The sequence below is a fragment of the Hemicordylus capensis genome, chromosome 4 (assembly GCF_027244095.1).
Source record: "Hemicordylus capensis ecotype Gifberg chromosome 4, rHemCap1.1.pri, whole genome shotgun sequence".
In the NCBI taxonomy this organism is placed as follows: Eukaryota; Metazoa; Chordata; class Lepidosauria; order Squamata; family Cordylidae; genus Hemicordylus; species Hemicordylus capensis.
The window spans coordinates 237,568,804-237,586,921 of record NC_069660.1 but is presented as its reverse complement, the minus strand read 5'-3'; the positions used below and the strand labels follow the sequence as shown (position 1 = coordinate 237,586,921).

General features: G+C 44.4%; 1 protein-coding gene across 13 annotated transcripts in view; it reads right to left on the bottom strand.

The window, feature by feature from the left end:
• The window catches only part of PIEZO2 (piezo type mechanosensitive ion channel component 2), a 469,614-nt gene that overhangs the window by 395,443 nt on the left and 56,053 nt on the right, over window positions 1-18,118 (bottom strand). The gene's annotated exons all lie outside the window — the stretch shown is intronic.

Genomic DNA, 18,118 nt, shown 5'->3' with positions numbered 1-18,118 from the left:
TTGCTATCTATAGCACAGGTTTCTTGTATGACCTTGGAAGAGTTGCATGATAGCTCTGTGGCTAATATTCCTTATCTGCAAAACTAGAAAATAATGTCACCCCCTGAGACAAATTAATGAAGCTTGACCCCTAATCCATTTGTGTCCCAAAAGGCTCAGAGTGCATTTAACACAGCTTATTTACGAGCACTAAAGTCATGATTCAAAGATCCCCTGCGCAAGAGGAAGGCATTTGCACTCATGAACTGGGAAGGTCACCAATTTCCCTCACTCTGGCCACAATCTTCAATGCCTCCACACATGCCTCTTCAAAGAGTCCCCCAATTTTCAGAAAGCCTGAGGGAAGAAATAAACATCAATCCATGCGGAAGATGGCAGTGCTTCTGCTCATGCAGGGGGATCTTTGAACCTAAATCAGGCTGTTCCTGAAAGATGAATGCTTTCTCCATTTTTCTTTCTATTTTGGAAAGTAACATTCATTTTAATTTTAAAACACACTTCACCCACATGGAATTTTGTAACCCAAACCTAACAAGTCTACTGTTTCTACTTGAATAGCAGCAGTTCCACTTATTCAATAGTTTCTTTGGAAACAAGTCTAAGTCATCATATAATGGAGCAAAGAACAGAAGGTCCAAAGAATGTATGCATTCCAAAGAGATAAAACTTAATATGAATGGCCAAGTATTACTTTCTAATGGTCAACATTGCATGAAAATGTTCTAAATAAAGCTAGAGAATTTATAGTTTCCTCTTGCAGTTGTTGTACTTTCTCTTTAAGAATATTGGTCAGTAGGACACTAGATCAACCAGTGTAATTTTATTTAGTTAGTTAGTTTTGGGTGTGCTGCACAGGCATACTGTAATGCATGACAAAATATATGATTAAAAAAAAAAATTTAAAAGACCGAGGAAGAAAGCCAGCTGCAATCCAACCGCATGGCAGATGTTGAAACAGTATGAGACCTACCACATTCAGTATTTTCTCATGAGATAAGCCAAATGCAGAGGTGTTAGTCCAGGAATAGAGATGTGTATTTTTTTACATAAAAACATAACCCCACAACCCCAGTTAAATCCAAAATATCTCTTTGTAATTGGTGGTCGGATATAAGATCCTGATCAATTGGACTTGAATGCCTTATTTACACAAGTTAGTTAAATGTACCTCTGTTGTTAACTCTCAGTCTCAAAGGCTAATTTATAAGTTCACGTTTCCCATTTTTGAAATGAACATCACAGAAGCCCTCTCAAATAAATATACCTAGGATCAAACTTCTGAAGGAAGATTTACACATCACTCTGGAGACCTATAACCATTACTCCAGCTGCATAGGGGCTGTTTTTCAGTGACTGGTTTGCACATGACTGGAGTAAAATTTAAATGATTCACCTGGGGAACCAATCATGTAGCTTCAGACCACAGAATCAGCACCATACCTGAGGGAAAGTGACACTTCTATGAAACAAAGACCAAAATATAATCTGTACCCACCAACATGGTTGCGTAATTTAATCATTAGCTCAGAGACCAAGTTTACGGAAAGGCTATTCCATATGGCTAGGAAACATTAAAAGGCCCAATTCCTAGGGATAAAACTGTTGCTCATGTCTCCTTACTTAGCCCCCTGCCAACAGACCTGCTGTGTTTGAAGCAAGGTTTACAAATGACACCCCAGTATGGAACTAGTAGGAAGTGGCTGTGTGCTCAGTTTCTCCCTACATGTTACTAGCCATGCTCGCTATGCTATTCTGGATGCTTCAGTATACCCCTCAAACTTAGCCACTTAGCCATTTTCTTTCCTTAGCCTCCTTGAAAGAGAAACAGTGGCTACATTCCAGGTAAAAGGTTGTTCAGACAAGGCGTTTCCTTAGGGCCAGTTCATTTGCAAAGTCTGGACTAAATGGACTAAAGAGAGATACATACAGGGCAGACCATAATCAGAATGAATTGAAAATAAAAGGAAAGAAATGAAAACTCTCTTCCTTCCATACAAGATGATAGGAAGTTGCAAGGCTAAACAAAACTTCTCATCACGTTTCCTCCTCACTGTTTACAGAATTGAGTGACTGACGACAGAAGGCACAGTGTGCCCCCTCTCTTTTCTGTTCAGGTGATTGCTCTCAGAGATCTCTTTGTGAACATCTCTTTGTTTAAGGAGCATACAGGGGAGCCAATCCACATACAGGTGAAACTCAGAAAATTAGAATATCGTGCAAAAGTCCATTAATTTCAATAATGCAAATTAAAAGGTGAAACTGATATATGAGACAGACGCATTACATGCAAAGCGAGATAAGTCAAACCTTAATTTGTTATAATTGTGATGATCATGGCGTACAGCTCATGAAAACCCCAAATCCACAATCTCAGAAAATAAGAATATTACATGGAACCAAGAAGACAAGGATTGAAGAATAGAACAATATCGGACCTCTGAAAAGTATAAGCATGCATATGTATTCAGTACTTGGTTTGGGCCCCTTTTGCAGCAATTACTGCCTCAATGCGGTGTGGCATGGATGCTATCAGCCTGTGGCACTGATGAGGTATTATGGAAGACCTTCATTAGCGGCCTTCAGCAATTCTGCATTGTTTGGTCTCATGTCTCTCATCCTTCTCTTGGCAATGCCCCATAGATTCTCTATGGGGTCAGATCAGGTGAGTTTGCTGGCCAATCAAGCACAGTACACTGTATACTTTTCAGAGGTCCGATATTGTTCTATTCTTCAATCCTTGTCTTATTGGTTCCATGTAATATTCTAATTTTCTGAGATTGTGGATTTGGGGTTTTCATGAGCTGTACGCCATGATCATCACAATTATAACAAATTAAGGCCTGACTTATCTCGCTTTGCATGTAATGCGTCTGTCTCATATATCAGTTTCACCTTTTAATTTGCATTACTGAAATTAATGGACTTTTGCACGATATTCTAATTTTCCGAGTTTCACCTGTAATTCACATTTGGAGTAAGAATTCCAAAATACCAAGAAGTTTCCTAAAGAAACTCCTCCTCCACTGAACCGCTCAATCATGCTTCAGGGTATGTTTTTGCCTACAAGAACCCCCTCAAAGATGGCATCGTTCTCTTGCACACTCACTCTGCTAACGAACTCTGCAGCTCATGCTGCACTGACGCACCTCATTGCTCGCCTCATGCTTGAGCCAACTGAAGAAAAGGATCCCTAGCTAGAGGCAGGAAGCTATGAAAAATAGCTTCTGGCTTTCTCTTTCACCCTGAAGCCTCTTTCCCTTTCCTAGCATTAAAGGCAAACTATCTCTTTTCACATTCTGTACCCCTATTACCGCTCAATAGTGCAACTTTATTTTAAAGAGCATGTGTCGACTCTCCTTTCTCCTTTCCAGTCTGTCCATGCTACAGCCAACTTTCTCAGAGTATTTTAAGGCTAATACTGCTGTTGACAGGTCTGCACCCATTTGACACTAATTTCCCCCACTTTAAGCAAAGCATAACCACAGAGCATGATAGTTAACACGTGTCCATGCAGACCTCTTAACATACCAAGAGGCAACTGAATATAAGAACAGATCCTTGCCAACGTTACCCTTGGGCATGGAAACAGCAGGAGAGAATCATGCTTTACAGAGTCTGCCATTTCAGTAGGAAAACTGAAGTGTACTTTAGGGGCAACTAATATTTATCCCAGGCCTGGTCCAAGCGCCCCAACCCACCCAGTGCCTAAGGCAGCATAGTGAGCTATCACTCCTAACAGCCAACCCTGTGACACACAGAGCATGTATGGCATGCACCCGTCTCCCTCACTCTTCCCCATAATCCCCACAGTGCCATGTGCATCCATCTACCCCATTCCCCAATTTCCTACCACCACCTACCAACTACCCATCCCCACACCTACTCTATTATTGGCATAACTATCCAACTCCTCGCTCCCAGTCATCCCATCATGCCTTTTCAAAAGACCAAGGAAAGAGAATGGAGTAGCAGGAACGTCCTGCTGTTCCATGCTTTGCCCCCCAAACAGGTAAGGTGCTCCCATCACCACTTCCACTGGCCTTCCACTTCAGGAGGCTGTCTTCCATGCCTCATTAGTGTACCAGCCCTGATCCCAGATGCGTAGCACAACACAAAGTTGATATTTAGAAAGATTTATCCAACAAAGAGTTATCCAATATTTCAAACAGATTACTGTACAAGAGAAGCATTGCCACAGGTTCACTTCTTGCAAATACTAAACCAGAACTCTGACGGTAACATTTCATCACACAACTCTTGAGTTCCACAGATATTAAATGCAAATGCCAATATGATATGCTTTATTTTCAATACTGATAGTCAATATTGAACTTTTATTTTGTACTGACAGTTTCACACACCTTCATATACTTTGCCATATAAACTGTCTTTATGGGGGGAAATGCAGCTGCATCAAATTTTCACAGCAAGCTGCTAATGTGCAAATTACTAAACTGACAGATGTAGAATATTTCAGCTAGTGGCATGACATCATTTTTTTAAAAATAGCTGAAAATTAAGCTTGCAACTAAATGAGGCTTACCTTTATGCTTCTATTACTGCCAATCGAACTGTTCAGAACTAATTGAGCCCTGCTGTTCAAAATCTAGTGAATAGATATATTTATTCTGCCATCAGCCATTATACATGAAATGGGTGTGGGCCAGCAAGTCTAATAGCTGCAGCAAACAAATGACTATTTGTTAGTCACAGCTCTCTGCCCCAGACCTTTCATCACCATTCCAATCCTATATTATATTTCTGTTTCTATGTGTTATGACCATCTCACACTCTGACTGAATGCCTCATATTTCATCCAAGCCATTTTCTCCTCAGTCACTGTCCACATACATCCATAATATCACCAGTGTTAACCAGGCACACAGTTGCTTTGATTCCCTTTGATCCCTAAGTTTACCAAGTCATGTAGCTCCTCCCTGTGAAACACTGTGAAAAATCTAGTCATCCTTCTCAGTCCCCTTGGCTAAAAGTCCAATTCATACTCTCATCATGTCCTGCTGTGATTATTACCTTGATTACTGCAACCTTCTGCACTAATCTTCCCTTGCCATACAATATCTCGGTTCTCTTACCATTTATACCAAGGTATGTCCACCCTCAAATCAATTCACCGGCTTCACCACTCCCTTCTACATGTATAACAAGCTCTTTGCCTACATTTTCAAGTCTCTTCACACAGGCCACATTTGCATGTAACACGAAACCGCAGTTAAATGGGGCACAGGTTGGAACCCAGTTACATCCGAATGTGTGCAACTGTGTTTTCGAGGCAAAAGCTACCTGTGCTTTGCCTTGCCAAACTCCAATTTGAACCTTTATTTTGTAGTAAGTTTTGTCACTCCAACCTGAGGTTAGGCAGCAGCAGTGTTACATCCAAATGCCACCGCCACCATAACTGCAGTTGTGTGCTCCTTTCTGAACCGTAATAATAGAGAGGGTTACCATAATAATAGAGAGGATTAGGTGCACAAAAGATGTATGCCTACCGCAATTCATATTTTCCCGAGCAGATGGAAGGTGACAATCATGGGTTGGCAATGCCCCTACAGCTAGGGCAACTTTTCTCTGGATGCTACACAGAATATTATGTTGGTAAATTAGTTTTGTGCAGTAAAACGGCCTCCTGGTGCATGAGATGACTGAATTCCTGCAGGGTGCCACCACGCGGGTGCACAATGAACTTTCAGGACTCTCTTTCAGATGTATTATACATTTAAGAGTAACTGTGGGGGTGTGTGTTAAGACCGTGATGGGGAGGTGGCCCCCATTTGCCCTCCGCCACAACTCCCATAGTTCTCGCTCTGCAGCTGCTTCACGATGTGGCCAAGGTGACATATTAACTTCAGCACCAGTGGAGATGGTGGGATGAGGGGGTTAGTAAGCAAGAGGAACCTCGCCCTGCTTCAAGAATACAGCACATATGTAGAGCCAGGGGGCCTCCAGGGCTACCCGCTGGCATGCCTAACCACCCACCCATCCTCCTCATTCTTCCCTATGAGCACTCAATGAATCTGTTATCAGTGCCCACTCTAGTTGCCCTTGGCACTATCTATTGTCCTGCTGCTGCCCCTTGGTATGATGCACTCTATTGCATTTTCAGGGCCTGTCTGCAATAGATGCTTTTGATGAGGCCTTCAGGGCATACCCCTGCACCTGGCCCACTCTCATTGTGCTCGGAGTAGTTGCTTGGCCACACCCACATGCATCCAGTGCTGCATGATCGTGCATGCAACAGACGGCCCCTTCCATACACCAGCGCACTGCCCACCATCGCAAGGAGTGATTGCAGAACCTCAAAGACAAATGTAAAGAGGTAACTTCACACGGCAAGCTTTGTGGAGTGGAGTGCAGGACCAGAGCCCACTATAACACGCTTGCATCTGTCCTACTGGACATCAGGGATGTCAACCCAGGGGCCACAGAGGGGACTGGCCACTCAATGCTGGGGAGAAGTCCAAGGATTAGCCAGATGGCCACCCACAGTACCATTCAGGGTGTAAACAGGCCTGTTGCACATGCAGCTGCCAAGACCACTGCCCCTGCAACACCAGCCAACACCACAACTGCCCCTGCAAGAACTAAAGTCACTTCCATGGCTCCCACTTCAGCCATCCCAACTTTTCCAACTCAAGCAGTAGATGTCCCTAGCTGTTCCTAGGTCCCAAGGCAACAGCACACCACCCTTCTTTTCAGAACTGCATCCTCCTCTGTCCGGCCTGTTGCAACAACTGCACTCCCCTTCCAGCCCTACATGCCAGTGACACTTTCCAGGATGATGGCCGCAAGCTCCATTTTTCCAGGGCCCTCACACACACCAAGTGCTGCCCCACAGCACACAGGTGTGCCAAAGCCTGGGAAACATCAAGGGGAGGCAGGGGCCATGGAGATCCCATGCTACTGTGGTTTGTGGATTCTGCTGGGAAGTCCCTGCAATCTATCCTGTATGCCAACGACTCTGGAGATGATGACGATGAGACCCACATAGGGAACCTGCACCTAAGGTCCCATCGCAGTCTGTCCACACTGACCTGGACATCTGCACACTTCCTGCCATTCTAAAATCTTGTGTACATACAGTCCATGGGCGAAGGGGAAGGCAAAGCAGAGCTTCTAATTACCACCTCACCCCTAACCTGCTGCGCCAGGCTATGCATCCTACATTTTCCTGAATCTGCACAGCACCAAGTTAGATCCTATACAGTTTTCTAGAATTACAACCTCGAAAAGTTGACCAGCACTAGATGGCTTCTTGTGGAACATTTATGCTGTACCACACAAGATAGCACACAGTCTGGTGGCAATGAGGCCATCCCTGGTGGGGAAGGGATAGATATTTTGTGGCATGCCCATACCTTTGGGCAGGTAAAGCCAAACCAGGATCATTTTACATGATCCCCACCACATGTTAAGGTCATCTGAGGAGGTCCATTTCCAGTTACCACCAGTTTGTTTGGTGGTGACTCAGAGGCGGGCCTTCTCTGTAGCTGCTCCCGGGCTGTGGAATGCACTCCCAGCAGAAATCCGTAATCTTAATTCCTTACTGACCTTCAAGAGAGCCCTTAAAACCCATCTGTTTGGCCTGGCCTTTCAGGGTTTTTAATTAATTTTAATTGTTTTAATGTTAACCTGGTTTTCAGGGTTTTAATTGTTCTGATAGTTTAATTGTTTTTTAAGATGTTTTACATTGGTGTTTATATTGTATTTCTGTTTTAATTGGTTATAATGATTTCTGTTTTTAATTGTAAACTGCCCTGAGCCATTTCGGAAGGGCGGTATAAAAATAGAATAAATAAATAAAATAATAAATAATAATAAAAATGATTTCTTAAAGTTATTCTTATTGCTGGGAGCATTACTACACAATGACACTGAAAGATGTAGTAGTCTCGATGGGGCACTTTATGGACTTTTACGCTGGGGTGTTGGGTCAAAACCACTACACGGCAGAATTCTGGACCACTCTACTTGCCTCAAAGCAGGCTTCCCTCTAAGGTGTGTGCATCTACACCACCCTCAGACCCCCGTGCATCCATTTCTGGTGAGTGCACAGTCTCTGCTGCAGCTGCCCCCACTGCCCAACTGCCCGGCATCCCATTTCCCTGGAAAGGAAGGAAAGGGAAGCATTTCCTCCTTTCCCCAGCTGGGCTGCCACCATGTTGTTGCCTCCCTCCACCCCGGCGGGGATCACCCTGCCAGCATCCCAAAGAGAACAGAAGTGGGGGATGACGGAGGGAGTATGACGGGTGGCAGCTCCTCCCCCCAGCAGCAGCCCAGAGAGACCAGAGGTGGGGGTTAATTAAAAAAAAGGTGTGTATGTGTGTGTGTGTGTGTGTGTGTGTGTGTGTGTGTGTGTGTGAGAGAGAGAGAGAGAGAGAGAGAGAGAGAGAGAGAGAGAGAGAGAGAGAGAGAGAGAGAGAGTTTTATGTGGATCCCAGAGTGGCCAGAGGTGCCATGGAGAGGAACTTCAACATGAGGGTCATGGTCAAGCAGGCATTCAGGAAGCTGAAGGCCCAGTGGCTCATCCTCTACACCTTGCTGGATGTCGAGAAGCACCTAGTGCCAAAGGTAATAATGGTCTGTTCCATCCTGCACAACATGCGAGAGTCCAGGGGAGGCATCCTGCTAGAGGAGCACATGGACCCACCCACCTATCCAGAGGATGAGAGTGGTGGCAGAGGGCAACCAGCAAAGACAGAGATGACATGTAATATAACTAATATAATTATTTGATTAAAAGTGATTGTTTACATCATAATTCTATAGCCTACATGTATAATTGAATGAAGTATTGATGTTGATAAGGGGAATTGCTCCTACTTCAAGGATTGTTAGCAAACCTAATAGAATGATTTACTTATGGTTAAACTGACGATAGCCTAACTCTGTGTGTGTGACTGAAAGAATGTATGAGTAAGCAACATACCAGCCCCCCAAAACATGATAAATATTGGGAAGAAAATACAGATGACCCCAAAAGGACCAGGGAAAACCAGATAAAATGCTGAACACAGCATAAAAGGAGTTGTTCAGAAAACAAGGATGAAGGTCGATCCTGGGATCAGATGGATGTAAACACGGAACAGCAAACAACTTCAAAGGCAGGAAACCCTTTAAAGTCAGGCATCAACAGAGGTTTTCTCTGAGAAGCACAGAAGATCATGGGGCCCCCAGCTTCTCCCAACACCCCATTAAATACTGATCACCTTTAATTGAGGCTGGTAAGTATGCATGTGTGAGTGAATGAACTATAGTTTAGCTAATATTTAGGATGTAACAATAAACTGATGAACTAAATCCAGCTGGTGTCCGGGATTTCTTTTTAGGACTTGTATTAGCCTATCCGAAGCAATGCTCCTAATTAAAGGTTACCCCCTTAATAACTGGTCACAGAGATTCCTGTGCTGGTGGACCGCACTCCAGAGAATTGTTGGTGGCAGCAAGCAGGCATGGGCAGTGAGAGCAGCCCTTGCCAGACACGCCTGGGTGCATCTCCCACCAGACCACCGCTAAGGTGGGCAGATGCATGGTGTTGGAAGGGCGCACTGCTCTTAAAACTGGTGATGGTAGCATAAGGATCATCGCCTGCAGCTGTGGCATTAGTGGGATCAGAGATTGGAAACACCTGTCCCCGGAGCACCAATTTAAAGGCTGCCAGTATATTGCTGTTATATAAAGTTAAAGACTTCTGCAATAAAACCATGTCACATTACACCCACCATTAGTAGAGATTGGGTACTTTTCTTTTAAAAATTGCAGCCAAATTAGGATCTCCCATTGTCGAAAAAGGATAAGTAAGCCCCATCACCACCATGGTTCCTCATTCTGTGGCTATTTGCGGGTGGGGGGAGGAGCTCCCATTGGTGCCAATTATATTCCAATCAAAGTAAGATTTAAGTAGGGTAAAATCCTCCACACCCATCACTATAATCCCAAATCTTCAGGGGACCCTGACACAGTTCCCTCTAAGGCGTGCTTACGCTCACAAGTTTTCTGATGTCCACTCAGGTTAAATTAGGAAGGCCCCATTCTGAATGCATGTGCACACACAGTGCCTTGATATTGCCACCCAGAACAAAACTCATTCCACACAGAGATGAAAAAAAATAAAAAGAACAGTGGAACCTGATCCACCTGATATTTTTAAAAGAAAAGTCAAGCCCATCAGCTCTTATAACAGGCTTAGTTCAACATGCAGTTTGGCCCTAAGATTTTGATGGCATCTAAATGTTTGGTCCTCATTGTGCAATAAAATTCTAACTATACAAAGATGTGTTATTCAAATCTTTAACATTCATGCTTCAAACTGTTCTTAAGTTACCACTACTAGTTTAATGATGCCAAGAGATTACTTCACCCTAACAGAGGATCTACACCAGCATTTTCTTCCCTGCAAGATTAACCACAGAAACTACTGATGACTTTTGATTAGCTATCAGACAAATCTTAATGCAGAACAGAGTATCCAAAATGATTTAGTACCTCCTGCTTTGTTTATATAACCCTTGCATTTTTCCCCTACAACATTTGCATGTGCAATTTTGAAAGCAATAATATGGAGAAATCTTCCCACAGAATTCATTATTCTAATCTGTTTATATTTGCATGTAGCAGAGATTACGTATTCCTCTGGAGGCAAGCCACTGTAATCAAACAATGTCTCCATTAAGAGGGATGAAATTTGATTCAGGGAACTAGTGAAAGGGTTAGGTACACCACCAGCAAAATTCCACCTCTAATACAATCAAGCAGACAGAAAGATCAACACTCCCTTTTAAGAAAATTCCCCTCCTAAGAAATCATTGGGAATGGAAAGACCACAAATTCAGAAGAAAAGAAGTCATTACACTTTTTTTTCATTTTCTCCTTCGCAGTGGCAGCCCAAAACCTTACTGTTCCTCAGGTAGGGTGCAAAATGGTCCCTCTGCTCCCCTCCACACACTGTGTGTGTGTATGGCAACAGCTACTGTCACTTCACTAGACACACACCATTTCCTCCTCCTGGCCTGGCATGGAGAGTGGCCTCCCTTGCACAATCCTGTTGGGCTAATTTTTTTGTGTGTGGCGGGCGGCGAGTAGGAAGCTCTGTAGCACCTATACTCTACTGCCCTTTCATCATTTCCTCTTCAGTACTCACTCAGTGTGAGGGAGGTGGAAGGGGGCATAACAGGCCAGAAGGAGAAAGTGGTAGAGGAGGACCATCTCAGAATGACTCTATGTCGAGCAGAGGCTGTGCCATCACTTGGTAAAGAGCTGATCCAGTGATGTTTGGCAATGAGCAACACAGAACATCTTACTGCCCTCTCCAGCATCCCAAAAATCTGCCACTTGAAGATTTTTCAAGCACTCATGAAAGGCCCACCCCTGTTCCTGTGGACAGTGTACCTTTAATGTTAAAGAAAGCCATTTCTCTATTTAGTAAACATTTTTTAAAAACACACTGAGCAATTCAACTAGGGTAAGTGTATCTTTTCTCAAATTAGATTCATTTATAAATCCTCTTCATTTTAGTAACAAAGCCATTGTGAATTCAAAGGTCTGGATAACCAGCCGGTATAAATGAAAGTAGCCTCATTGGTGTTGGCAGCAACTGTAAATCAGGGCCCACTGATGCCAAGAGAAATATGCTAATTTATTCCAGCTGAACCTGTAGCTCTTTGGCTCTCCATAGTTTCTAAACCTTTTTAATCTGCTTCAGAAAGAAACTCCACAATGAAGGACTTCAGTGGCTTGAAATAGACAGCAAATCTACTTTGACAATCCTGAAACCAGCTTTTGGCAACCAATTTGTGGTGATCTCTTTTAGACATTACACTCTACTAATAGTTTAGCATGGAAGGCTCATCGGTTAACATTCCTTAGAGTTTAAGGTTCAAGCTTTGACACACTCAATTCAGCTCTTGGGCAATTCAGAGATGCAACATTAATTTTTATTACTTGTTTTTAAGTAAATTGGCAATGAAATTGCTTGAATATAATCTCATTTATATACAGACATCCAGCACTTATGGCTGCATATCTGTTTGAATATCTAGCTAATACATTATACAATCCAGCAGAATTTCACTAATGTAAGTCCAGTGGGGAAACAAATTTCATCACAATTCATGTACTGAAATAAAATCAATTCAAACTAAAACAATAGTTGATGCAAAACTCAACATTCCAAATGGTTTGAAGTTCTTTCTGACTGATGACATTAGTGGTAGACTGCTGCTCTTATATATAACACATTGCACAAGAAACATGCTGTGTTAACATTGTCACTACAACACAGTGGCTTGGTTCAGACATACAGACAAGTAATAGTTTGTTGTTACATGAACAAGCAGGCACAAGTCTTTAGACAATGTTATGGGCCTTTTAGTGATAATTGCTTGAAACACAACACAGCAATCAGATTACACCATTACAGTGAACTGTTTGGCAGAGAAGAAATGGAAACAGCAATGAGGTACAGAGCATCTTGTATTTGGACAATGGACCAAGTTTTGGGGTTCAAGTGAAAGATGCAGTTCTGATAATTGATTACAGTCAACTGAGCCATTAAAAAACAGTTTGTAGTTCAACAAAGCCTTCACAAGAACAATTGCTGCTGTGCTTAAGAGCGGCAGCAATCCAGCTGCTCGCCGCCTCAATAGGCGGCATGGCCTATTTGCCCAGCCCTCTCTGTTTGCCCAGCCCTCTGTTTGCCCAGCCCTCTCTGCCAAGAAGGCACGAGGCAGGTGGTGAGCCTATCAGCTTTCAGGCAGGTGGGGAGGAGTAGTCCCCAGATGCTCGGGCATCCTTCCTCCTCAGTCCATTTGAAGCAGGCAAGGGTGTCTTCTCAAGCTCTGCTGTAGCAGACATCTGGTGGCATGCATTAGCACACTTAGTCGGCAGTGGGGCTGACATTTTTGAGTTCAGCACGTGGTGATGTGTGGTTTGCAGTTTGGGGCTGCATTCGGGGGAATCATAAGAGCTTTGGGGGTGGGTGATAGGTTCCGTGGCAGTATACGGTGATGCAGCCCCCTTTGGGGTGATTTGGTAGCTGTGGGGTACCAATTTGTGAGAGAGAGCAGCATCTGGTCCTGACTGGAGGCATTTGCAAAAGGTTCCAACCCCCTGCCCTGCAACACACACACACACACACACACACTCCTCCCTGGGTTGGTTGTCATATTTTGGGGGTGACTAGGGGAGGCCTGGGAGGTGCTTGGGCGAGGCAAGCAGCTATGGGCCCTAAAAAAGCCAAGGGCTAAAAGGGGGCAGGCCTATAAGGCTGCCAAGAAGGTCAGCTCCATAATCCTCCTCTTCAGAAGAACAGCCTGATATGGGCAATTTAAGAGCACTCATAACCCATTTGGAGTCTTCTGAAGAGGAGAAATGTTCACAGCCGGATGGCAAGGATAAGGGCAGGCCTTCGGGGGTTCCAACAGGGCCTAAAACACTGACCAGCAGGGCTAAAAGGTCCAGATTAATACAACCCTGTCTGACAGATTAGAAACCTTGGAAGCTGACAAACCAGGACCTGAGCCATCTCCAGTGGACCTGACCCATGAAAAAAAGGAATCGCTGCCCAAACCTGACACACCTGCAGGAAAAGACCGAGAGCCCATGGACGATCGTGCTGGTGAGCCATCACCAGGGGTTTGGCCATGAGGTATGGCTCCATTCGGACCTCCCTCAAGTCACTTCGGGTAGTATCCTAATACATTTGGCCAGATGTTTCTCTATGCCACTTGTAATCAGGTATGGCAAGGGTCGAACCCTTCAGGCTTGGCCATAGCTAACACAGCTGGACCTGCGGTACCTGTCCATTCTAAGAAGCACTACCCACCTGGGAATACTTCCCTGCCGCTTGGGGATCACATGATGCCAGTTGTAAAAGGATTTGGAGGGAGAAGTTTGTGGATGTGTTCAAACTCCAGCCAATTGAACATAACTGTACCAACTGGTTGTCGACTTTCACAGTATACAAGGGGGTGATATTGTAGGTGGAGCCTGCTAAGGGCCCTGCCTTGATCAAATACTTTGATATCATACATAGAGGGTATATGGATTTTGTAGGTAATGCATGGGAGTGCTAAGACCGCTCGTTCCACATGCAGGCAGCCCTAGACCCCACAATTCCATTGAACAAGCAGCACCAAGAATTGTGGTTGCAAATCATGACTCTGTCTAGGTCTAAGCAGGGCGACTGTTCCAACAACGCTCACATTATTGCTAAGGTCCCCACAGCAATTGTTATGCCGCAGTCTGCAGTACAGGGTGTTCAAAGTCCCCTGCTGTGCTGGGAGTTCAACAGCAGTGGCAGGTGCATGCACACTCCATGCAAATTATGGCATGACTGCACTTGGCCAACAATTGTCCATGCACTATAGGCTTCAAAGGGGGATTTAGGGATCAGGCCTCAGGGAACAAGAGAGGGGGTGGGGCTCCACCCACTGGTGGCAATGGTAAAGGGTCCCAGCCCAATTAAACTGCATGTTCTTGCCCAACTGTTGCAGGATTACCCATACACAGAAAGGGTTACATATTTGTTCGCAGGTTTTCATTTTGGTTTTAGGACACCATGAACATTTTGGCAAAACATTCAGCTGTTAGCGGCTGACTTGTAAGTACATTTGGACACAGCCAGCAGCTTTTGCTTTGGGGTTTATTTCTGAGGGCGTTGGTGTGTCAAGAGATGGCCAGCTTAATGGGCAGATAAGGGCTAGGAATTTTTCCCCACTGTAGTGGCTGTCCATGTTTGGACTGACATGTTCCACGACTCCTATGAAGTTCTGATGTGACAAGGAGGCTACAGTTCATAATTAACAGCCAAACATCCAAGTCCCCCCACTCATGGGCATGGTTCAGGCCTTTTTGTTGATTTGCCTTAGAAATAACATCTTGTTTGTGACTCGGCATGTTCCTGGAATTTAAAATGGTTTGGCTGATGCGCTGTTTTGTTTTCAGGTCCAGTGTTTCTGCCAGCTGTCCCCAGGAGCAGCACTTTGGTCCAACCTGATGCCCAGATGGCTCTGGAACCTTGGCTGCTAGAAGTGAACAGGGCCATTTGTGCCTCTCTGTCCCTGATCACAAGGGTGGCCAATGATAGGAAGTGCAGGGCTTTGGGGGACTTTAAGGATCAGGTAGAACTTAGTCAGTGCTGAACAGCACTCCTTGAACAACTGATGCAGAATTTAGTGCATTTGTGATCACGGGGGTTAACTCCCAGGACTTTGGCCAGGCATCTGGCAGCTTTCATCTTTTACTCTAAATCAATGGGTATGCAGGACTTCACTGGGGATTTCAGGATCCATCGCAGGCTGGAGGGCTGGGCACATGAGCAGCCAGCCCGTCCAGATGCACGGAAGCCCTTAACTCCATAAGCCCTAGAGTGCTATTGAACAGTGCGAAACTATATGCTTATCCTCTTACGAGGCTGCACTCTTCCAGGCTGTCACTGTTGTTGCCTTTTGGGGAGCATTCAAGGTGGATGAGTTATTTCTGAAAGGTAGGGCTGGCCCCTCTTCCTGTGCAATTTAATGGACTTAGCCTTCCAGACCGGGTCAGTAGTTCTGATTTTGAAAACCTCAAAAAATGACCAAAGGGGTAGAGGACAGTGTGTCATTCTACATAGGGATGACAGACTCATTTTATGCCCAGTGGGGGAGGCACTCTGGAGCACTACACCATTCTGTGAGGGTCAGCGATTGGGTGCCTGTTCATACATGCTGATGGATGGCTATTCTCCCAATTTCAATTCTGGGCAGTGGTTTGTAAGGACCTGTCAGTGGCCCCACAGACCACCTTTCCCAAAGTTCTTTCCACATAGTGGTGGCCTCGGCAGCATCCCACATGGGTTATCCAGCTCCAGGCACTCAGCGGATTGGCCAGTGTGGCATTCAAGAGTTTACCAGTGATATGTGCATTAGTATCTTTTCAGTGCAGTTATTGGCATTCATTATCTCCTTGCAAGACCTGGGGTGCCAATGTCGTGGGCTAGGGTCCTCATCCTTGGGCACTCCATTGTGTTCTGTGCACACAAGAAAGTACATGGTGCTGTGCCTAGAACACAGCTGGGACCTGGGGTGTGGGGACCGATCTATTGGATCCGTCGGCAGGATATGTGGTTTTCCCAATTTTTGCCCGTTATGCAGGAATACTTGGAGGCTAATCTGTCTCCTGATATTTTGATATTACATTTAGGAGAAAATGACCTAGAAGCTCAGTCAGGGATCTCCCTCATTCACCGGGCCCAGGCTGACATCTGTTTGGTCCAATGATGGCTTCCTGGTCTGATAGTTATTTGGTCTGGCCTGCTCATGCAGCGTTTGGAGGGGGTCCAGCAGACCAAGTAGAATCAACAGGCACGGAGAAAGGTTAATGTGGGCATAACACATTTTGTAACCACTCGGGGGGTGGGGTGGCACATCCTGATATTGTTTTCTCCGCTTCCCATTTATAAAGGGGTGATGGGGTTCATCTTTCACCTCAGGGCACTGCAATCCTTTTAGAAAATCTATGGAAGGGATTGGCTGCTGTTATTCATGGGTGGTGGGTGGAGCAGAGTGTCAAGCTAGACTAATCCCCTCCATGGCAGGTACAGTGCAGTGGGAATTAACAACATTCCCACTGTTTGGTGACTACCTTCAGGTACATGTTGACGATACAGTGGTCTGGTCAACTTCCTAGTGGTTTTGTAGCTCATGGAACTGCGGTCAGACACGCTGTACTCTGTCCAATGATTCCTCCTTAAAAGTCTTGGTGGCTTTGGGGAGTGTCATTGTGGACAGAGACCTGACCTTAGGTTTGCTGAGATGGGCAGCTTCTGCCTTGGGGCAACGGGGCTGCCTGGAGCCAAGGTGGATTGCCCATGGAAAATCAGGTAAAGCTTGCACTAAAGTGGCAAGCCTTTAGCTTCTGCACTGTAGGGGTGGAAAGCCAGTCTCTGTTCCATTTAAACTACAATTTAGATTTCTTAAATAAATTGTGGCCCTTTTCACCATTAACTTGTGTCTAGTGTCATACTGGGGTTGTGGGTGCAATTGCTCTTGTGAAGGCTTTGTGGAAATGGAAACTGTTTTTGAATGAGTCAGTTGACTGTAATCCGTCAACTCATGCAACTCATGTATCTTTCACTCTATCAAAATCTACCCCACCCATTTAAATAGGACTTGCACCAGAGATATAACACTGGGGAAGTGGAGAAGACAGTCTAGGATGAAAGTAATACACCCTTTGCAAGGTCATAGCTAGGGGAGAGGGGGCCCGTGTTCACCCCTCTCTCCAGCGGCCCCTCAGAATGAGGGAGATAATGAACAAGATAGGGAGGGGTGGAGCTGGGGGCCCCGGGTTCTTTGAACCCATCCACTCAATTATAGCTACACCCATGATGGCACTTCTAGAAACAATTTCCCTAGCAACAAAATACTGCAGTTTGAAAATAAGATAAATGTACAGTAATTTCCTATCTATACAAGTATTAGCAGGGGGAAAGTATTGGCAGCAAAATTTTTGAAGGCCCTCACAACAATTGTGGTGAGAAATTTGGCTCTCTCACAACTACTGCACATGGTCTGCACACTTTAAATATCTGAAGACATATTTTTGTAATTACTGAAACTAGGAGAACTTATAGTGCCTTCTGAAAGTGAATATAAATCCTCCACTCGTTTAGCACTATCTGTTGCTCAGTAAGTTACTTAAATACTTTTAAAAGCCTTAAGATCATCACAGTTATTTGAATCAAAAGAGCCTCAGATAACCTACACTGTTTATTTACATTTTGAACTTCATGCAGTTTGCAAAATAAACCAAGTCTGGCTATGCTAACCTTCTCCGGGGTTTCATGAAACAAGTCATACTAATGTAAAAATTGCTATTAGATTTGAAAAGTTTCTGCAAACATGTTTATGATGCTAGATTTTGGAATATTATGATTTAATACTTAAATCTCAAAATCAACTGACAAGATTCCATTTCTTTAGAATTGTAACATTAGCTTAATCTCATTTATGTTGAATTTTTGTATAAAATTGTGTGCCCCTCTGAGCAGCAATCATATAATATAGGCCCATGACCAGTTCAGGAAACAGGTGGTCATGACATGACTTGTGCAAAGAGGATGGTT